Raw genomic sequence first — 21260 nt, 5'->3', positions numbered from 1 at the left:
AAAACAAACCCTTTCTCTGTCTTTTATTTGTTAATTAAATGTGTTCATTGTATTCAGATCTCATTTTTTTGTGCATAATGTTTTGCCCATCTGTTTGATTAAAAAAGAACCCAACCACCCAGCTTCATTAAGCTAATTGGATGCATTCAGCCTTTGGTTAATATTCTGAAGTAGTTTACAATTATTCTCCCCAGTTATTAAATCTCCTCTGAGGATCTTATTTTCCGTACTAGACTCTTTATTAGCCAGCACTTGAGCTGGACTGAGTTTGCCCACTCTTACCCACATGCAAACATCCCACCAGCTCCTTTAATGATATAAATTTGTGCTTAACCTGACACTCCTCAGCTCACCCTGACCTCAAACCACAGCATCTTCCTCCCTCTGGGCAAGAGGGCTCAACACTGCAGGAGAAAAATTAAGTATTAGAGAACTACAAATTCTGTGTCCTGTGGAAGCTCCCAGGTGAAATTTTAAAGGGAAAAACAGTCTCAGAAAGGCTCAGGATGGCAGTCCAAGGAGGATGAAAAGTGACACCAGCTCCATCAGTGTAGCAATGGCTTGGCCATGTGGCACCATGTGAGTGAGCCTTGTTGGCAGTGCAGTGAAGAGAGGGTTCAGGTTTCTGTATAATTTGTGGTCAGGCAATCTCCCTGCATCCTGCACCTCCAGGGTGTCCCCAGGCTCTCTGCTCCACCACAGAGAACCTGCAGTAGCTCTGAGGCTTGCTGTTTACCCACCCCACCATCACCGTCCATTGCTTCTCCAAATAACCCCAATTTTGGCCAGCAGTGCCCTCCTAGCCCTGAATCAGAGCAGTCCCTGCTGACCCTCAGATGTGGTCACAGGACAAGGATTCTCCAGAACCAAGCATCAAGGGCAGGAAAAGGGAAAGAATGGCACAGGAATGATGGCAGGAATGAGACTGAAGGTGAGAGAAGCAGCATAAGCCACCTTGTCCTGTATGAGCAGAAATAATGAATGGAACCCCTCACTTGTCCCTCACCACAACATCTTCCCCCTCTACCTGGACACCCATTTCCTTGAAAACTTGTAATAAATCCTTGCAGCCCTAATCACTGCAAGACACTTGAGTCCAGGAGCACAAAGGCTCCAGAAGCTGATGGATTGCAGAGTGAGAGACAGGACTGACAGACAGAGACTTACAGCAGGTATCCAGCTTGTCTTTCACACAAGAGTCTCATTTCAGAAGGAAAACAGATTAAATAAATTATTTTTGTTACAGAAAGCTCTGATTTACATGGTTCTAATCCTACCCAGGTCTAGCTGACACCAAGACTTTCCATGTTGAGAGGGAGCTGCAAGAGATGAAACTTTCCCCACATGTGCATTATGGAACTGCGACTCTGTTCCCTCCTGAACCAGCACCAAGTTTGAGCTGGAAGTCAAGAGCTTCTAGAAAACCATCCAGCAGAGCATTTATAGGAAAAGCCACTCTGAGTCAAGCCATGTATCCACCCTGCCCTGATTTCTAACAGTGGCCAGCAGTGGATGTTGGGAGGAGTGCTGCTGCAGAAACTAAGAGCTTAAAAATAGCCGTGATAATGAGGAAAAGTTTAGAGTTTGGCCTCCTGGCAGCACCTCCTGGCTTCAAGCAGCCACTCAGGGAGCCCTGACAGCACATCTGAATTTGTCCACAACCCATCTGAAGCTATTTTCTCAGTCTCCACAGCTCTGTGGGCAGTTGAGCTCTGCAGCATGACAAGCACTGCTCAGGAAACACAATTTGTGCCACACCTGCCAGACAAACAGGGGAGCTCAGACATCCCAACACCAATTCCACAGGGAGAGGACAAACCACACACACACCCACCCATGACCACAGCCCAGGGTCAGCAGGAAATGCCCAGGTTAGAAAATGATCTCTTCTATTTGCTTCTGCAGCCCCAGCCCAGCCTCTATTGTTTGTATTTAAAGCAAACAGCCAGTTTTCATTCTCTTGTTATAAAAGGTGGTTGCACTTGCAAGAAATCACTTGGAAGTAATTTAAGGGAAGGAGGAAGAAATTTAGAGGTTGAGGCAGCTGTGATCTGACATGGGCTGACCTGGCACCTGAGGAGAACCTTAATGACATTTCCTTCCAGCCAGCCTGTTCTCCTTGGTTCACACTCTAATTAGCTTTGCCTTTCTGACATCCAGGCAGAAAGCCTAGACCACCCTTGAAAATTTGGCCACATTATTACAACTTTTCAATAGCCTGGCAACAGCATCAATTAATAGAGAGCTCACTGCCCCACTGTGCTTAATGCTTTAAGAAAGGCAAGCTTTGCCTCAAAGGGCTTAGAACCAAAGCAGGCTTTAAAAATAAAGCTTAAAAGTTGTAGTTTAACTTGGCAGGCAGGTAAACACCAAACAGCTGCTTGCTCACAGATCCCTCTCCAGGAATGGGGGGGGAAAAAGTAAAATTCTGGGTTGAGATAAAAACAGTTTAATGGGATATGAAAAGAAGAGAAAATAATTAATAACCATTTAATTAAAATAAACAGAACTAGTGATGCACAGTGCAGTTGGTCACACCTGCAGACCTGCCAGTGGATACACTGCAGGAGAGGTGGGATGATCCCCAGCTTTTGTGGAATCTTATTCAGATTGAGTGAACAGCTCTGCAGAGAGGGCAGGGATGTGGGATCAGGCTTCATTCCCAACAAGCTCTGCCTCCTTCCCTGAACATGTGCCCTTCCCCTGGGGACACAGTCAAAATGAAAGGGGAAGCACCAAGAGCTGGCTCTGAGGTCCTGGGAAACATAAACCGAGCTGCTCTTCTGCATCTCCCATCACCAGCAACATTTCTTTAACTTATCCTTCAAGGGAAATTACAGCTGCCAAGGACTAACTCAGACTGTTCCCAAGTGCCACCAGGGAGGAGGTGAGCTCTGCTGCACATGGTCTGAGCTAGGCCTGAATCAAGAAATAAAATAAGCGGCGCTGGAAAATTAATGTTGTTAGTCAAACTTGAGAGCAGTGCTGGCTCTCAGGCAGGGGTTACTCCAGATGTGCTCCATGTCCTACCCTGGGTTTTGGCTGCTCACTCCTCACTGTTCTCCTCACACATGTCCCCAGCAGGGACAATGACCTTGTCCATCTGTGACAGGGTCACAGGTTTCCAACAGGAAAACCACAAGGCTGCAGATTTCCAAAGGGACAATCCCAGTGCTTTGTCACAGAGATGTTTTATGAAAAACCCTTTCCTTAGGGTTTTTTCTCCTGAGAAGCTGAGAGGCCTCAGGAACAAAATGTAAACAATGATTATCTGCTGCTGTGGAATGCAACAGGTGCATCTGGGATTGGTCTCATGTGGTTGTTTCTAATTAATGGCAAATCACAGTCAGCTGTCTCAGACTGTCTCAGTCAGTCACAAGCCTTTGTTATTCATTCTTTCTTTTTCTATTCTTAGCTAGCTTTCTGATGAAATCCTTTCTCCTATTCTTTTAGTATAGTTTTAATATAATATATCTCATAAAATAACAAATCAAGCCTTCTGAAACATGGAGTCAGGTCCTCATCTCTTCCCTCATCCTCAGACCCCTGCAAACACTGCCACAGTGCTTCAATTCCCTGATTCTTTTTTTTTTTCAGGCTGAATCCACCTCCTGCCACAGAGCCCAGCCACACTCCTGAATGCCTGTTCAGACACAGGGCAGCAGCCATGGGAGGGCATGCCCCATCCCAGGCAGGCAGAAGGCAGCAGAATCCCAGGGAAAGCTGTCCCCATTAACCCAAGGAATGCAGTGAGGTGGTGGCTGGTCCCCTGTCCCTCCCACAGTGTGATCTGTGGTGCCAAAGCTGCTAACAGCAGCAGCAGCCCCACAGCATTATGTAAACTACAGATTTCCATCCTCCAGTGAAGCCACCAACACCCACAAACCCAAAAATCCCTTCAGTGGTTTCTTCTTGGGATCAGCCAATGTACCAGACAGCCCAGGGCCAGGAGAAGGATGCACCTGCCAATGAGAGACCTGCAGCAGCAAACAAATGCACTACAGAAGGGACATTTACCTGAAATTTGCTCTTCTCACTCCCAAGCTTCCTTGTTTTCCTTAAGATTATGCCTGCAGCAAAATGAACACATTACAGTAGAAATTTTACTCTTAATTTGTCCCTTGGGTGTTTTGCTGACCCTACCAAGAACTATATTTAAATGTGCAATTTCCTGGCTAGACTCATTTGCAGTCCCTCCCCCCTGGCTGCCTGTGCAAGTCTGGCCCAGAATCCAATTAGCTACTACCACCCTTTAAATCAAAGGAATTACACTCAAAGAAGAAAAATAAAATTAAAGATTTTAATTACATCATTATTATATGTCTAAATACTCACAATTTCCATGCTTTCTGGGAGGTGGTCTCCAAAGACTAGAAAATGACAAGTTTCCAAAGCAGACAAAACTGCAGCCAGAACAAATAATTTGACAGGAGACTCTGGCCAGCCCAATCAGCAGAGCATGTTTGGTTTGACACAGGGCAGAGCTGGATGTGGGACCTGCCTGGCACCTCGCAAGGAGCAGCTGCTTCCCAGCACCTGTGAGAGGTGTGGGGAACCCAAAGGCTTCCAGCTTCTCACAGGAAGGAGCAGCTGCATTCCATCTGGTATTAATGCAGGAATCTGCTTTCATCAGCATCAGCACCACCCTCCCCAGTGCCCAGGAGCTGTTCCCATTGCAGCTCCCAAAGTACAGGAACTGCTTTGCTTGGCTCCTCTCAGTCCTTGAGCAGCTTCAGCTGGTGCCAGTGACACCCAGCAGTGCACAGGAGCAAGGCAAGGAGGATGTGGGCTCCCAAGGGCACAACAGAGGGGTGTTTTATTCCTTTCCCTGTCACAACCTTTAAGGCTCCAGGTTTAGCAGGTCAGTTCACAACTGTGTGATGCTGTGGCTGCTCACATTTAACAGTGACCTCAGAGGGCCTCAGAGTCCCCTCTGGACAGGCTTTCCCACCCCCCTGCATCTCAGCAGCCTGAGCTGCAGCTCTTGGCTTCCTGCCTGCTCCAGGAGCTGCTCAGCAGATCCCCCAAATCCTTTGGCTCTGGTGAATCTCTGCAGCCAGGGGATGGGGCAGGGCAGGGCAGGAGAGCCAGGCACTGCTAGGCTGGAAAACATCAGAAGCTGATTTTGTTCGGCTCAGACTTCCCAACTACCAGCTTGGGAGATGCCAGGGCCACAGAGAGGTTCAGAGGAGGTCAAGGACTTTGGAATAGCCAAGCTGCTGTTGGAAATGGTGCTTCTCAATGTCAGCAAATAAGGAGTGGCTGGGATGAGTTTGCTTCAAGGTATCAGCTGTCAGGTCCAGACAAGCTTCAGCTCAGTCCAACCCAAGCAGTGCAGCCACCTGCACCTGCTCCAGGAAAGCACTCAGGCCCCTCAGGAGTCACCCTGCCACCAACCCAGCTCACTGCAGAACTAAACAACTCCTTTGGCTGGTGGGGAAGATGAAACAGGAAAGCCTTATAAATATGATTGTCTGGCAAAAGATTTTGAGAATATGGAAACTGTAAGTGAGATTGAAATGAAAGCAAGCTTTGAGATACCTCAGTTACTGAACAACTGGAAAACAATGGTGTGGCCAGCTGAAGGTGATCCCCTTTTGATGGAACAACACCCTCTGCTTGCAGACAGGCCCAAGGGTCACAGCAGACCCTACAGCTTGGCAGAAGGGCCCAAAGAGGAGTTTTTAGGGTTTAAAATGTAACACAGTATGGTAATGTAATGATTCTTATAGGCTGTATGTAAATGCTCTAGGATTTGTATATTGTACTAGATTGGTTAGTGAGAATCAGAATATTCAACACAGAAGAAGATTTATTATATTGTCATGGGAACTTTGCTCTCTTTGCTCTTGCCTCTTACCCTGTTTACTCTCTTATGCTTTTGCTCTCTCACCCTCTCATCCTCTCTGCCCCTCTCTTCTCTCAGTCCTGCTCTGAGCTGTGTTTGGCAGCTCCCAGCAGGGCCCTGCACCCAGGCCCTTTGCAATAAACCCCAAATCCCAGCAGGCCCCTGCACCCAGGCCCTTTGTAATAAACCCCAAATCCCAAAAGGCCCCTGCACCCAGGCCCTGTGCAATAAACCCCAAATCCCAGCAGGGCCCTGCACCCCGGCCCTTTGCAATAAACCCCAAATCCCAGCAGGGCCCTGCACCCAGGCCCTGTGCAATAAACCACAAGTTCCAGACCTGGCTGCAGAGATCTCTCGTCTCTGTTCATCCCGACCCTGCTAACCCCGATGCTCCCACATTTTGGAACACCTCAGCCTCCTGGGCAGTGGAGCAGGGAGGGGTCAGTGTGAGGCACAGGCTTCTTGCCAAAAAATATCAGAACAACAACTGCAGAGGCACTGAGTGATCCACAGGAGATGAGAGTGGAAGGGACAGCTCCAGACAGGCTCCAGTCAGTACACCTGCATGGTGGGACAGGGATTGCCACAGCACTGCCAAACTAAATGCATTGAAACACAATGGTGCCCTTCCTTTTGAGGGGAACAGATAGACCAGGACATGGACAGGGCTGTCAAACACTTCTGCAGAAAGCCATCAGCTAGGAAAACAAAATTCCCCAGGAGATGAGCAACTCTGAGCCATCTTCCCCTTCTTTTGCAGGCAGCTACACTGACAACTTGCAAAAATACTCTGCAGAGCTCCCTAACCAGTTTGATGGTGAAATGTCAGCACATTTCTAGGTTAATAAAAAGCTGGGGCATGGGAGCAGAGAGGAAAGGAAGGAGATTGATTGTCTTAGACAAAGAGATTGGAATGGATTTCACAGCAGGAGGTTTCAGGGCAAGGAAAAATTTATTCATACCTAAAGAGCATGGAATATTAAAGACTCTGGCTTTCATTTGCTCCACAAGGCCTGAGTGGAATGAGACTCTCAGCACTTAGCAGTAACCACAAAACACCCTCAATGAACCCAGGTGGTTTTGTCCAGCTCACAGCAAAACCTCAGAAATACCTTGGCACTGCAGCCATGGCATCAGCAGGAGGCTGGTGCACCAGGCATGGAGCAGGCAAGAGAGCAGGGAGAGCTTCCCCTGGGATTGTGGGCAGGCACTGAACCAAAGGCAGCCCAGCTTTTGGAATCCAACAAATGACATCCCTTTAGGTAACACAGAGTGCCCTGTGCATCCCCAGAGCAAATGGCAGTGCCATTTTTTGACTCAGTTCTGGAGGCTTATTTGCCATTACTGTGGCACTTCAGTGTTAGCACCTGGGCCTGATGCTGCACAGAGAAAATGCTGTCCCTGCTGTGAGGTTTATGCTCTGAGCACAATAAACAATGAGGCAAGCAGGCAGATGTTTGGCTGAGCACAAGGAAAGCTGCATTGGCTTTGCTCTTTCATCCCTTTGGTGGCTGAGAGGATGTGCCACACAAGAATCGGTTCCCACAGGTGGGACAATCTCAGATTGTCCTCTTACATCTCTGATAATCATTCTGCATGGAAGACAGATCCAGTGGCATTCAGGTGGAGTACAGACACTTTTCAGCTCCTTGGAAACAGCAAATTCTGAAAATTAACCAAAAATACCAGTTCCATTCTATTCTGTATTCAGACTTAAATCAATCTACCTGGCATTAAGGAATGGACTCCCAGCAATTGCTATGAATAAAGCATGCCTTTGCACCATCCTTCAAGGAAAATTACAAGCACTGCTCACATCAAACTGCATGAGAAAGGACACAGCCCCCTGGAAGAGAGGCCTGATCTCTCTAACCTGGGAGTGCACATTAATAACACAGCTGAGAACACTGAAATTCATGCTCACTACTACCACAGGACAAGCTGAGCCAGAGGCCCTTGTTCTCACTGCTGTAACAATTCCCATCCTGCTCACACCTCAGCCCTGAGGGGACAGGTCCCTGTTCCCCCTGCACTCAGCAAGGACTGCCCTAACAACCTGCACTGGGACATGCTTCACTTTCCCAGCCCCATCTGTCAGCCTGGGGATGAGGTGCTGACACAGAAGGGCTAAAGGTCTCATCTCAGGTCTGTTTTACACTCTGCCTGCTGGCCTCAGATATCATTAACCTTTGTCAGTCTAGCTGCCTGGCAGCCACAGAAAGGTCAGCCCAGATTTCAGCATCAAAGCACCTCATCAGTGAGAGGCCAGCAGATGACTTTCCTGTCCTCATACTGCACTTGAGGCAGGCACACCATTAGCAAGCAGACCCAAACTCTTGGGTCCAGCACAAATAATATCCCAGAACAGCACTACCCAGACAGCATTTCCAAACCAGGTGTTAGGAAGTGCCAAAATTAAGACTTTACTCATTTAAGGGGTTGGCTTCCACATGGGTACTGTAATAATTTGTCACAGGAACACTGCCCCAGGTTCTCCTACCTTTCAAGTACCTTGATTTCTTTGGCATAGGGTTACCCCTTCTACACATCACCAGTATCCAAACCCAGTTCTCTCTCTGTTGGGAAGGATGAAAGTTTGACAAGAAAGTCTCACAGATATGTGTGCTTAGCAGAAAGATTTTTGAATGTAGAATCTGAAGAAGGAATAGAAATTAAAGCAAGTTTTGATATAGAAGAAAAGAATTGCTGAGCCAGTCTCACTGGATAACCAAGGAGGCAAAGGGTGTGTTAGTTAGAAGGGGTTTTTATGCCTTAGAGCAAAGGATAAACCCACCCCAAACAAGAAGATGTTTTTACCAAGCAGAAAGAGAGCACAGGCAAACAAGTCAGTAAATGTGGCAAGCAGAAAAAAGGTCTCAGAATTTTCCACTGCAAGAAAAACTGAGAAACAACTTCTAGCTTAAACTGTAATGTACTAACTTTTAGTGATTGGAGAACAGTAACATGAAAATGGTAATTATAGTAGTTATGATAGGCTATAGATAAAAGTTAAGGTACAGATTGGTTCTACTGTATTAAGATGCTCAGCAAAGAAAAGTCTATAATGCATTGTAACCAAAAGAAAAGTCTATAATGCATTGTAACCTAAACTCAGGGTCTCCAGGCCTGCCTGCAGCTGGAGCTGACAGCTGTGGGCACAGCTCTGTCACCCATGACTGCTGTAACACCTTGGATGTAATAAATTGCATTTTGAAGAGCTGCCTGGAGTCCCACATCTCTCAATCAGGCTCTTACATCTCTCCTTCCCTCCCAGTTTTCCACACTGACCTCTAAGCACTGGCAAAGGACAGGAGAGGAAGCTCTGAAGCAACAGAACCCACTTCTCCAAGGCAGCACTCAACTCACTGAGAGGCAAATCCATCCTTTTTCTTTGATGCTGCCATCAGTCAGTGCTCACACACTGCAGGAGGAAGCCTCCCTCCCCAGAGGAGCTGTGGTTCATGCTCACATCACATCCCTGCCAGGCTCCTAATGAGCAGGCAGCTCACACATCCTTCAGCTCCTTGTCCACAAACAGTCAGGACTCCATGGGCAGGCTGGCATGAGGGAGAGGGAGGGTCTGGAAGCAGAAACCCAGCATGGAGCAACAGCTACAGACCCTCCTCTAGGCAGGGGGGTCCCTTTGAGCATCCCAAATTCCTTCTGAGAGACCACATTAGAGCAGCAGAGCACACAGAGGCCACCAGCAGCATCCAGCACATGAGGAGGTGCAGGGGCAGGAGAAGAGCTCAGGCAATGCCTGCGTGCTGCCAGCACCATGGTGAGGAAGCACAAAGGCTGGAGGTAGTTGAGAGTAACTTTGACAGGGCTGGGCTCATCAGCAGGACAGCAGGGGAGCTGTGATAATTAGAGGCAGCCTCAGGTAGGTACACACATGCACACACTGCTCTGCAAAGCTGTGCTGGCTTGGTTTTTTTTTTTTTGCTACTGCTGCCCAATTCTTTCAGCTTTATCTACTGTAGATGTGACAAACTCCAATTGTGGTCTTCAGAGGGCTGTGCCCATATTATTTGTGTACAGCAAATCCATCCTCAGCACCTCTTTTGGGGGTTTAGGACTCACTTCTGTTGTGTAGAATGGAAATCTGAACTACTGCTGGGAGTGGGAGAGGGAAGAAGAGACAGGCACCCATGACAGTCTCATGACAGCAAAACAATCTTGGAGTTAATAAATACATCCTGCAAAAGCAAAGCACAACCAAGACAAACCATGGAGTGGGTGGTCCAAGCTCTGCTGCACTCCCAAGACTGCAAGGCAGAATTGTGACCAATCTCTGCAGCAGAGGCAGGGCTGAGGAACAGCAGGAGGAGAGCAGCAGCACCTGGCTGGGAGCAGGGCTCCAGCACAGCTCTGAACTGCCACACACAGGCACCACAGCCCTGGTCAGCAGGGCAGGATGATCTCACACCCCTTGGGACCACTGGTTCACACTCACCTCCATTCCAACCAGTCACAAATACAACACTAACACATCCTCAGAAAGTGTCATTTAGCCTGGGTTTCCCCAGCACTCAATGCTCTGTCCTCACAAGGTCGCAGTGTCACTTGGCTGAGAAAAACAATCAGCACACCCCAGAAATATTCATGGGATGTTGCACAGAAGCTGCAGGCTTCAGGGACCTGCTCTCTTCCACCTTGGCACACAGCTCTGTGCTCAATCTGCTCTGCAGCAAGGACTCCCACCAACCTCCCAGCTCTAAAAAGGACAGTCCTCACTTCCACTGCTGTGAGTGAGTGAGTGCAAACCACTGGAGACAGGGAACTGCAGAAGGCAGCAGAAAAAGTGAGGCCAAGAATTTGGCTCCACTGCCCTCAGGGAAGGAGTTGCCACATGGCACCAGGAGCAGCAGACAGGAAAGCTGGACTTGCATGGCTTTTCTGCTTGTCCAAGGCATACACAGAGAATACAGCCCGGGAACAGGAGAAAGGAGAAACTTGTCTGGCTCTCAGAAAGACACATATTCCAGTGCTGCTCCAGCACATCACAGCCTTGCTGTTTACTCACACCAGAATAATTAGAGCAGCCACTGTTAAATAGCTAACAACTTCACCATCAATTCTCTGAACAATACTGAAGAATTCATCACAACATTTCACAGCCACCACTCTGCAGAAACACTGAAATCACCCCAGACACAAGCAGCCTAAATTAATCCCACACAGATTCTAGCAAAAACTACAACTATTTCAGCAGTACTCACCCAAAAGTAATGTCTTCCCAGGGCAACAACCCAAAAGAAACAAGTCCTCAACAAACCACACCTTATGCACAAAGCATGACTCAGCTCATGCACTGGGTGCCATCAAGAAATAAAACACAAGGGTTTATACTCAGCCAGGTCCACTCCCTAAAGCAGCAGCTTTGTGGGATATGAAGCTCCCAGCTGCCATGGGACAGCCCTCCCTTCCAGCTGCCAGCCTCAGCCCACAGAGAAGCTGTGTCCTCAAAAGGGTTTGGGCTTTCAGGAGAACTTCCCCATCCAGGGACATCAGCACCTGAAAACAAACAAAATTTCTCCAGTGTCAGGTACGTGACATATGACATTTGTGCTTCTCCCTCTGGTTATATCCATATCACTTGTGCAAAACTATAAAATAAAGTGAATATCTAATATATAAAATAGGTATGAATATATAAAATATATGATAAAACTGAAGAGTGCAATGAAACATGAAAATCTTTCTAAAAACTTAAACCATTAGAAGTGACCAACAAATCCAGGCTGCAAATTCCTAAGCCAGTTAGAACTGCAAGTTCTGCAGTCCTTGACTGCACCTCAGCACCAATGACACAGTCTATAAAATCTTTTTCTGTGATTAAGGACTCAATCCATGAAGTCACCACCTGTGCCCAAATACACAAGCCTGAAACACCCCTGTTCTGAAGGGCTGGAACATGCACTCACACCTCACCCACCAGCACAAACCAACAGCCATCCTCCCACTCATGGATGGAAATCACTGTGGCTCCTTCCCACCACACCATCTTTCAGATCAGCATCCTTCTCCACTTTATCAGTTATTAGGATCTGTTCTATTTAGAAGGTTTCAGACACTTTTCTCCAACCATGCTAAGCTTAACCACTGTCTTAATTAAAACAACATACTTGACCACATGGTATTTTTGCATTTTTTTGTATTATCCACTTACCAGCTGTACCTGACACTTTATCCATCACAAATATCCCTAACCAACCTTCGGACTGCCTCAATGACTGCGTTATGTCAACAGTTGATTTGCACACTTCAATCATTCCCACAGCTAGCCACACACATTCCCTTTTCAACCACTTATTTTTGGTGACTGGGTCACCTTCCTCCATGCTGGATGTTTGCTTCTTAAAGCAAGTGACATCCTGTGCCCCCCTCCAAAAAATGGAAAAAAAATACTGAAAATCAGAGGAGCAACAATGAAGACAAAGACACAAGAGGAAGAATTTTCACAAGGGTTACTGTATACATCGTTGTCCTCAGAGTTGTCTGCTTTGCTACAGTTTAAGACACAAGCCAAGAACATTTTATCTCATGCCAACTCTGCACTTGGCTTTTAGACTGACAGCTCAGCCTTGCTTTCATCCCAAAGGTGAAGGGGTAACTTGCTTGCCATGGCAGAAGTACAGCATCCCCTGGCTGTGTGGAGTGAAGGGGAAACTCACAGCTCTGAGCAATGCTAGGACAGGTGAGATCCCCTGGCAGCTTCACTCCAGGAGCACCTGCATGGGCAGCTCTGCCCACCTTCTCTGAGTCAGGAGCTGTCCTGGGAGCACTCACACATAACCCACACCAACCCACGAGAGCCATCCCAAACTCCTGGAGAAACAGCTGGAGACAGCTCCAGACAGAAGGAACTTCTCACCAGCAAACACAGCTTCCCTTGAGGAAAGAAATCTGTTGGGACCTGGTGGCCTGGCACCTGCTGAGACTTAAAGCCCAGCCTTCAGCCCATACCAACCCATGACATGCCTCAACTCCTTGCTGGAATGATAAAAGCCTCGTGCTTACGCTCCTGGTTGCTAAGATCTGACCTTCTCCAGGCAAAAGCCAAGGGAACAAGCCCAGGAAAGCAAAATCATTGCTCTGCCTGGAGTTTAATCCCATTCACACCATGCACCCCAGCCCGAGCACAGGGCTCACACCCAAACCATGCACAGGACACGCTGGAGCACAGCCCCAGCACGCTGGCTTTGGTCCTTCTCTTCCAGCAACTGAGATAGCAGCGCTCTGCTCGCCTTATCCAGTTTGGAAAGCAACACTTCAAAGCCATCCCGTGTCAAACTCCAGAACAAACTGAAGCTGCCAGAAATGCCTCCCAGGGAGGAAGTTAACACATGATGGGAAGATTAATGTGGAATTGCAGGCTACTGTAAACAGAAAAGCAACAGCTTCCTATTAAACAAAACCTTCTCCACTGAGTTACAACTACAACAGAATGTTAATTTTACCTTCATCAGAGCAGCTAAAGAAAGTGGTACCATTGCAGGATCAGCAGTTTTCCTTGCTCACAGCACACAGAGAGCTGCAGGTTATTGTCCCTCAGAGCCGAGGCAAGCAGAGAGGAAGATAAGCCCGTCTCACCCAGCCTGGCTGCCAGGTGTGTGTGCTCCGAGACACGGCCGGGGCAGCACAGCACGGCTCGGCCCGGGGGACAGCACGGCCGGGGCAGCACAGCACGGCTCGGCCCGGGGGACAGCACGACCCGGCCCGGGGCAGGATAGCACGGCCCGGCCCGGGGCAGGGCAGCCCGGCCCGGGGCACCCGCCCACGAGAAAACCCAAACTCTGAGGAGCTCAGGCCGATCCCAAGGGCAGCAAGGAGGGTTAGGAAGCCGTGACAAACCTGCACGGAGCTCACCGCACTTCTCACCTTCTTCTCTGCCCACCTCGAGAGATGGCTGGCACTGCTCACACTGCTCAAAACCCCAGCTTTCGGAAGGATTTAATTTTTTCCCATTTATTTTTGAGCTCGGTAAAACCATCACCTCCGGAGCCGCAGCTGCCGGGCGCATCCCCGGCCGCGCCGCGGCGGCGGCTCCCGCAGCACGGGGGATGCGGCGCCCGCCCGCGTCCACCCGCGCCGACCACCGGGTCCCACCCGCGTCCCCTCCGCCGCCGCCGGGACGCTGCCCGTGGGCTGTCCCCGCGGGCTGTGCCCGCAGCGCGGCACTCGGGGCTGGCAGCTCGGGGGGCTCCGTTCGCGGGGGTCTCCCCGTACCCGGGGTCGCTCACCTGCGCTCGGCGCTGCCGCCGGCTCCTGCCCGCCCCGCGGCGCCGCCGTTCGCGCCGCCCGCCCCGCCCCGCATTGGCCGCGCGGGGCCGGCGCGCGCCGCGCCCCGCCCCGCCCCGCCCGCGCCCGCGCCGCCCATTGGCTGGGGGCGGCCGCGCCTCCTGGGGCGCGCGCGCGTGTGGCCGTGAGGGAGATGGAGGGGGGGGGGGTCAGGTGGCGAGGGGGTGCTGGGGTTAGGGGCAAAAAGGCTGAAAAAAAAAGGAAACACCAAACCGGAAAACCCTTTTTTTTTTTTGGTGGCGTGTGGTGTCCAGCCAGAAGCGCTTTTGGGTGAAAACACGGGGCTTTTTGCTAATCAGAATCGGTGATGTTGGGAAAGACCTCTGAGATCGTCGCGTCCAGCCTGTGACAGAACAGAGCACTGAGAGCCGCGTCCAGGGAAAATGACTCCGCCAGCTCCCTGGGCAGCTCCTTCCAATGCCTAATCATAATTTCTGTGAAGAAATTCTCCCTAAATACTCCATAATATGTGTGATCAGGTAGAGTGGAACTGGCACGGTGGGAGCGGAGGGCCCGGCGGCCCCGGGCGGAGAGAGGAAGCGTGAGGCGCCCAGGATCCCGGATACGGGTGTCCCCTCACCCAGGACCTCGGCACACGGCTGTCGCCTCACCCAGGGTCCTGGCACACAAGTGTCCCCTCATCCAGGACCCCGCACACGGGTGTCCCCTCACCCATGATCCTGGCACACAGGTGTCCCCTCATCCAGGACCCCGGCACATGGGTGTCCCTTCGCCCAGGATCCCGAACACGGATGTCCCCTCACCCAGGATCCCAGCACACGGGTGCCCCTCACCCAGGATATCAGCACACGGCTGTCCCCTCACCCAGGCACACAGGTGTTCCAGGATCCCAGACACGGCTGTCCCCTCACCCAGCATCCCAGTACACAATGTCCCCTCACCCAGGCTCTGTCTCTAGAGTTAACACCCAGCCCAAATATACAGTTCCTCAAGTCTTGCTGCAACTTGCAGGTCTTGCACACCACCTGATCCCACTGCTGTTCTTCAAGGAATTCCTACAAGCAGATGCCCTCTTTGGTTTGGCTCATATTTTGGCTTTATTTTTCCTCCCCACTCTCTCTTACCTTCTTGACTCATGATGGACTGTACCCTGTGCCAAGAGGTTCCCACTGCGCCCAACAGTGAAGCGTTTGCAGTGGCATTCTTGAAGATGTTGATTTTGTGACAAGTGACTGGTGGCAGGACTCGCTGGGCTCTGCTGTGACTCCAGTCACAGTCAGGGTCCCCGCCAGGAATCTTGGATTTAGCCAGAGAGCTAAATGGATTAAATCCACATCCTGACTCAACCCACTGCAGACTGCTGCTCCTTCCTGCTGTGACAACAAGCAGATAGAAATGCCTGTGCCTGCTTCCAATGAGTCTCAAATAATCCTCTGCTTTGGAAACAAATTAATTCCTTACCATGGGTTTCATAACTCGAAATAACATATAATAATGCATCTTGTATTTACTACAAATTTTTTTCATCTCCAAAAAGCTTCCCCTGTTGAAACTGTTTTGAGAGAAGTATCGAAATGTAATTAAGAGGCATTATGCATTAAAACAGCAAAGTCATCTTGTAAGCCTAGCAAAGAGCATCATTATTTTCATTTACTCATTCTGTGGGTATATTTATTGTAGCCAGCTACAGCCTGCTGCTATTTGCTATGTGCATCCAAGTCTTACTTTTCCTGCAGAAATGTGCTTTGTCACCCTGGCTGGTCTCAGACAGCTGAGCAACTCTCTACAGATGAACAAGTTTATTCAGGGCTAGTACCCTTTCACTTCCATCTAAAATATTTGTGCATCCTCTTTGCCAGTTTTCAGTCAAAACCACTTGGAATTGAAATGTTACGTGGTTCAAATCTTGACTTCTAAAGAGTTGCTGAATTCGGTGAAACGATCCCTGTTAGAAAGCTACAAAGGGTTGTGTTTTCAGCTCTTCACAGAGAAAACCCAGCAGAGATCTTCTATGAACAGGAAGCACTGGGGCAGTGAAGGGCTCTTGGGGCAGGTGAACAGCAGCATGAATCAGTGAGAGGATGGCAGAGCCTGCTGCATTTTAGGATAACCGAAGACATGTAGATGTGGCCCTTAGGCACATGGTTTAGTGTCAGTGTTGGGTTTGTGGCTGGACTTCATCTCAGAGGTGTTTTCCAACTGAAATGATTCTGTGATGGTCACAGCACAGCAGAGAGCCCCATCTCCTTGACTGTGTGTTCCAAAGCTGCTGTTGTGTTCCAGCAGCTCTGGATGTCAGCTAATGACACTGGTCAGACATCATCTCAAGGCAGCCAGCAACCTGAGCTCCTGGGCTGTGTGTTTGCCTTGGTGATCTCTCAGGAAAAGTAAGACAAGCCCATGAGCAGAAGCAAAACTTCCTCCCAGGCCTGAGGGAAAGCCCCAGCAAACTCCTTGGCTGCCTGGAGTATGTGGCCACCAGCCAGGAATGTGCCTGTGCCTGGGGAGGGGCTGTGCTCCTGTGGCTCAGGGCATGAGAGATGCTCTGACAGACCATAACATGTGAGCCAAAGCACTGACCTGTTTCACAGAGGCTTTCAATGCTGTCAAGCAGGGCCTTGCTCATGCAGGGCCAACTCAGCCTCTCCTGAGCAATGAATGAACCTTTCAGCCTCCTGCTCCTCTTGCCTTAATTACTGCTGAGGAGGTTTTGCAAGGGTTTCAGAAGTCATTTGGGCTGATTCATTTGGCTTTGAGATGTTTATGAGATGCTGGCTGTTTAGAAAGTGCTGATACTTGTCCCCTAAGGATCTACCTCCTTTAGCACCAGGCAGTTTAAATCACCAGTGAGTGATTTAAATCACCAGATGTCTGAAGCACAGTTTAGCACCAGTATCAAGATTTGAAACAATCAACTCTGGCAAAGACTGTGAGCACTTGATTTAATGTAATAACCTGGTTGGCTCAGCTCAGTCAGAACGTGCTGTTTTTTCCAGAAAACAAAAAAAAAAAAACCCGAAACAAATCATGTGCCTCAGCTTTCCTTTTTATCATACACAGGTGATTACACTGCAGAACAGTTGTGGCCAGTGGAAAGAGAGTCACAGACAACGTCTCTCTGATGCTTAAATGGCTATAACAATGTTAAAATAAGACTTTGATATTTCTGTTCAATAATGATTGAGCACGGTTGGTTGTTAAATGATTTTGCATGGTTTTGGGGTGCAAGGACTGGGAATGTGTTTATTTAACCTGTCCTTGAGTTACAGTCATGAGGTGAAGAGTTTTTATTTCCCCAGGCATGTCACTAGTCCATTTAGGTAAAAAAAGATTTAAAGCCATCATTTTTTTAGGAAATCTCTTAATGGTTCCATAAAGCTGAGCAGGATCTGTGCTTGGTACTGGTAGGCAGAGCCCTGTTAACTGGAGCAATCCTGATTCACCCCAGCTGAGGAGCCCATCAGGTGACCAGACCGTTGCTATATTCAGAACCCATTTGGACAGTTTTGAATTTTACTCTTTCAAAAATAAGGCAATAAAGCAATTAGAAACAAATAACAGAAGGAGAGAGCACTTCACCAAAGGCAGCCAAAGATTATAGTGTGGCATAATTAATGCAGGGCTGGCAGCAGGGAAGTGGGCTGTAACAACTGCACTGTCCCTAGGAGAGAGGCTGCAGGCTGAGCTGCAGATGTCAAATGTTCAAATGGCCAAGAAGCTCCTCTTGCCACCAAGCACAGTCTGGCCTGAGAATGCCCAGCTGTGGGACAGAAGGAAATAAAAGAACCCTCCAGAGCTGGGAGGATATGCATGTTCCTGCCAGTCCTTCACTGTGTGTCAGCCAGAGGATTTATCCAACTGAAAACATGCTCCCACAACAAAACAGAAAGGGAAATAGTGTAATCAGAAAGGCAGGTGCTTTTTTTAGGGAAAAATCCAAGGATGTCCTAAGAGGAGAACTGGGTTAAAAATATCAGGGAGTCTGCTGTGCCAGGGAAAGAATGAGTGGGCTTAAAGATAGGAGAGGCTGCACAGGAAAGGAGTTATCTACTTCTTGAGTGTTACTCATTTTAATTTGCCTTGTTACATGTCTGGAAGCACCAGGTGGAAATCAGGGCTTCATTGTGCTGGGAATTGAGCACAAACATAATGATTAAATGTTGCCAGCTCTGCAGAGATTGAAATATAATTCCTCATCTCTGCTGAATCACTAACCAGCATAATTATTGCCAAATAAGTTTTTCTGTAATTGCTCTTCTGGAATATCTGTGCTACTTGATTTTTTTCAAGATAACCCTGCCTGAGGGAGTGAAAAGATATATCTGTACAAGGTCCAACCTAGTAGCCTTTATAGATAACAAAAGCTGGTCAGAAGCAGAAAATTCTCACTACATTTAAATCCATGTTCAAAAATTCTTTGCTCATATCTTGGTTTCTGTTTCCATAAAATGGGAATAGTCACACTGCACTCATTGCTTGCTTTTGTTGTCTAATGCCCATGATCAAGGCAAGAGTCCTCTGTCAGAGGTTTGGAGCACTGACATCATCACATACAAGGGCTTGTTACTGCTGATTGTAAAGAATAGGGATTAACTGGATAATATACATTCTTTCTTCTGTGTTTTCTGGGACAGTGCTTGAATTGCTGAAAGTTCTTTTTCTATTAGTAATAACTGTGTAAAACCAAAATGCAATCAAACAAGGAGTTAAAAAACCTCCACAAAAAACCCAACCCTCAACTGACCACAGCATGAATGGGAAGTAGCACAGCACACTGTCATTGAAGGGGTTTTGACATGATGACCAAATCCCTTTGGGATGCTGTAACACTTCATCCTGCTGCTCAGAGGTCAGAGAGCAGCAGGACACACTGGCCACATCCTAACTGCTTCAAATGCAGTTGTTTTCTGGCCACAACACAAAGAAATCCTTCTGTCCAAGAACAGTAAATTCTCCCCTGATCCTCAGAGCAAGATCAGGTCAAACCAAGAGGACAGGAATATGATCCTGCTGGTCACCCACATTTCCACACTGAGAATTACAACACCAGGCATCTTAACCGGTCTGCATTTCCATTTGTGAGGCTCCAGCTTTTAGCTGCTGTGTCCTATCCTGCATTCAGTAACTTTGTGTGAGTTTTGACAAACTGGAAGGTGCAGGGAGGGGGCTGGGAGCTGCAGTCCTGAAGCAGAGCATCTGTGCCAAGGAAGGGGCTGAACAGAGCAGCCCTTCCTCCTTGGTCTCCAATCTCTGGCCATCACCTCCAACCTCTATGGCAAAAGAAGGCCTGAAACAAGTGCCATGGGCTTTCCCTGCCTTTTCATACAGCAGAGGAGACCAGTGTATGTTAAAATGTGAGAGATGTGCTCAGTTTCCTCCAGACAGCCATTGCTGTTTGGCACTCACCTGGGGGCCACAGTCCCTGGCTTTGAGGAGGAGCTTGTTTAAAGGAAAGAATCAAAATTGCAATAGCTCATTTTGCTGGTTGCAGAAATGATGAATGAAAAGCAAAGCAAAGGATCCCCAAAGATTGTGCATTTAAAGAAAACAAGTTAAAGAGATGAAAATAAATCCTTCCATGTTTTTTAAAGCAGCCTTGGGACTTTTAGGAATTCCAGCTCAGAAGTTTAGAGAGGGGATCATTCACAAGTTGCCTTTTTCCTGATTTCATATTCTGTCTTTTAATCCTTCATAGGAAAGAATAGGGACTTTGTATTACAAGCAGCTTGAAAGATTAAGCAGGCAGAAATCCCGCAGCTCTACCTGCAGCTTTGCGTTTGTTATTTTAAGTTTTGACCGGAGATTGACCCGGTGTAAGTGGGTGCTAAAGGTTATCTGAACACTCTCACTTCATTGTCTATGGAAAGTGGATCTTCCCCAGTCTCTGTGAAATGGTCTTGCAGTCCCCTCTGCTGGTGGCAGCTTGCTGGGGAGCTGCACCGTGCCACCACATGGGACCTGCTTGGTCCTCGATGGACGCTGCAGGAGAGCCCCCGGGGCTTGGAGATCCCCCAGCCTCCAATGAACAGGCATCGACTCCTCCAGAGACCAGGAGGCTTTCCCTCACCCTCTCTGCATCCTTAGTATGAGCACCTGGCACCTCTGACACAGGGCAGCAGCACAGGAAAGGGTGAAAAAATTAACCATGGATAATCTTACAAAAACCCACCATGCCTGGGAAAGCTGAGAGCAAATTATCTTGCCCTGGGGAATGTAGAGCTTGATATGTTTGTTGAGCTTATGACCAAAGATCACCTGCATGTCTGTAAGGCACACATGCTTATGTCCCTGAGAGCCCACAGCAGTGATGCTGCAGGCTCTGGCAGCATTACAGCCCTACAGCTTCTCCACCAACTCTACCATGGCCACTGGGATCCACTTTCAAAACAACCAAACCATAGTTTTCCCCAAGAAGGTAAAAACAGACGTTCAGAGAGGGGCAATGCAGAAAGTCAGCATTGATGTGTCCTGGAGAATGGAACAGGGCCAGCAGCACAGGGCAGGGCTGGCTCTCAGGGATGTGGGGTTTGAGCACAGCCCATGATGTGCAGCTGCACGTGCTGAGTGGTGCAAATCTTCCAGCACAGAGGTGAAGTTCAATTCCTGGATGCAGAGAGCACCCAGGAATTTGTGAGGCTGCTGCTGGAAAAGTCTTCCTGATCAGCTCACACTGACCAGTGTGGGCAGTGGAGGCAGAGCTGGCATGGATGGCCATGGCTGGCAGTGTGCCAGTGCTGCCCGCCAGCCAGCCTGAGGAGGAAACCCAAGTGACAACTCTGATAACAGCCCCTGCTCGTGGCCAGAGGCCCAGGGGCCCTGCATGGGAGGGCAGTTTCTGAAGGAATCATCACTAAAGGGATTACTTTGTATGCATAAACTCTCCAGAAACCACTCCAAACATCATGCTATGGCGCTAGCAGAGGCACCATGAAGGGATGTAGTAGAAAAACTAAAGGTTTATTTTTTTAATAAAATACATCCTTACAAAATAACCATTTTTCTCCCAGGCAGAGGGCTGGGGATGGTTCCTGCCAGCTCTCCTTCCTTCCCCTTCTCAATTTGGAACTGTCCAGCGGTGCTCCTGGGGCAGAAGAGTCAGCTGTGCTGTCCCCAGACCCCTCAGGTGCCAGTGACCTGGCACGGGCCT

General features: G+C 48.7%; 1 protein-coding gene across 6 annotated transcripts in view; it reads right to left on the bottom strand.

Annotated features, from left to right (window-relative positions):
* CAMKK1 (calcium/calmodulin dependent protein kinase kinase 1) overlaps positions 1-14158 on the bottom strand; it is a 98079-nt gene extending 83921 nt beyond the window's left edge. The window contains exon 1 of one of the 6 annotated variants that reach the window (XM_058037830.1): positions 14095-14158. The gene's annotated coding sequence lies outside the window, so the exon portion shown is untranslated. The other 5 variants (XM_058037831.1, XM_058037836.1, XM_058037837.1 and 2 more) reach the window with 5 other exon arrangements.
* Positions 14159-21260: the final 7102 nt, after the last annotated feature.

Source organism: Melospiza georgiana, chromosome 19, assembly GCF_028018845.1.
Source record: "Melospiza georgiana isolate bMelGeo1 chromosome 19, bMelGeo1.pri, whole genome shotgun sequence".
Classification (NCBI taxonomy): domain Eukaryota; kingdom Metazoa; phylum Chordata; class Aves; order Passeriformes; family Passerellidae; genus Melospiza; species Melospiza georgiana.
This window is presented reverse-complemented; position numbering and strand designations above follow the sequence as displayed.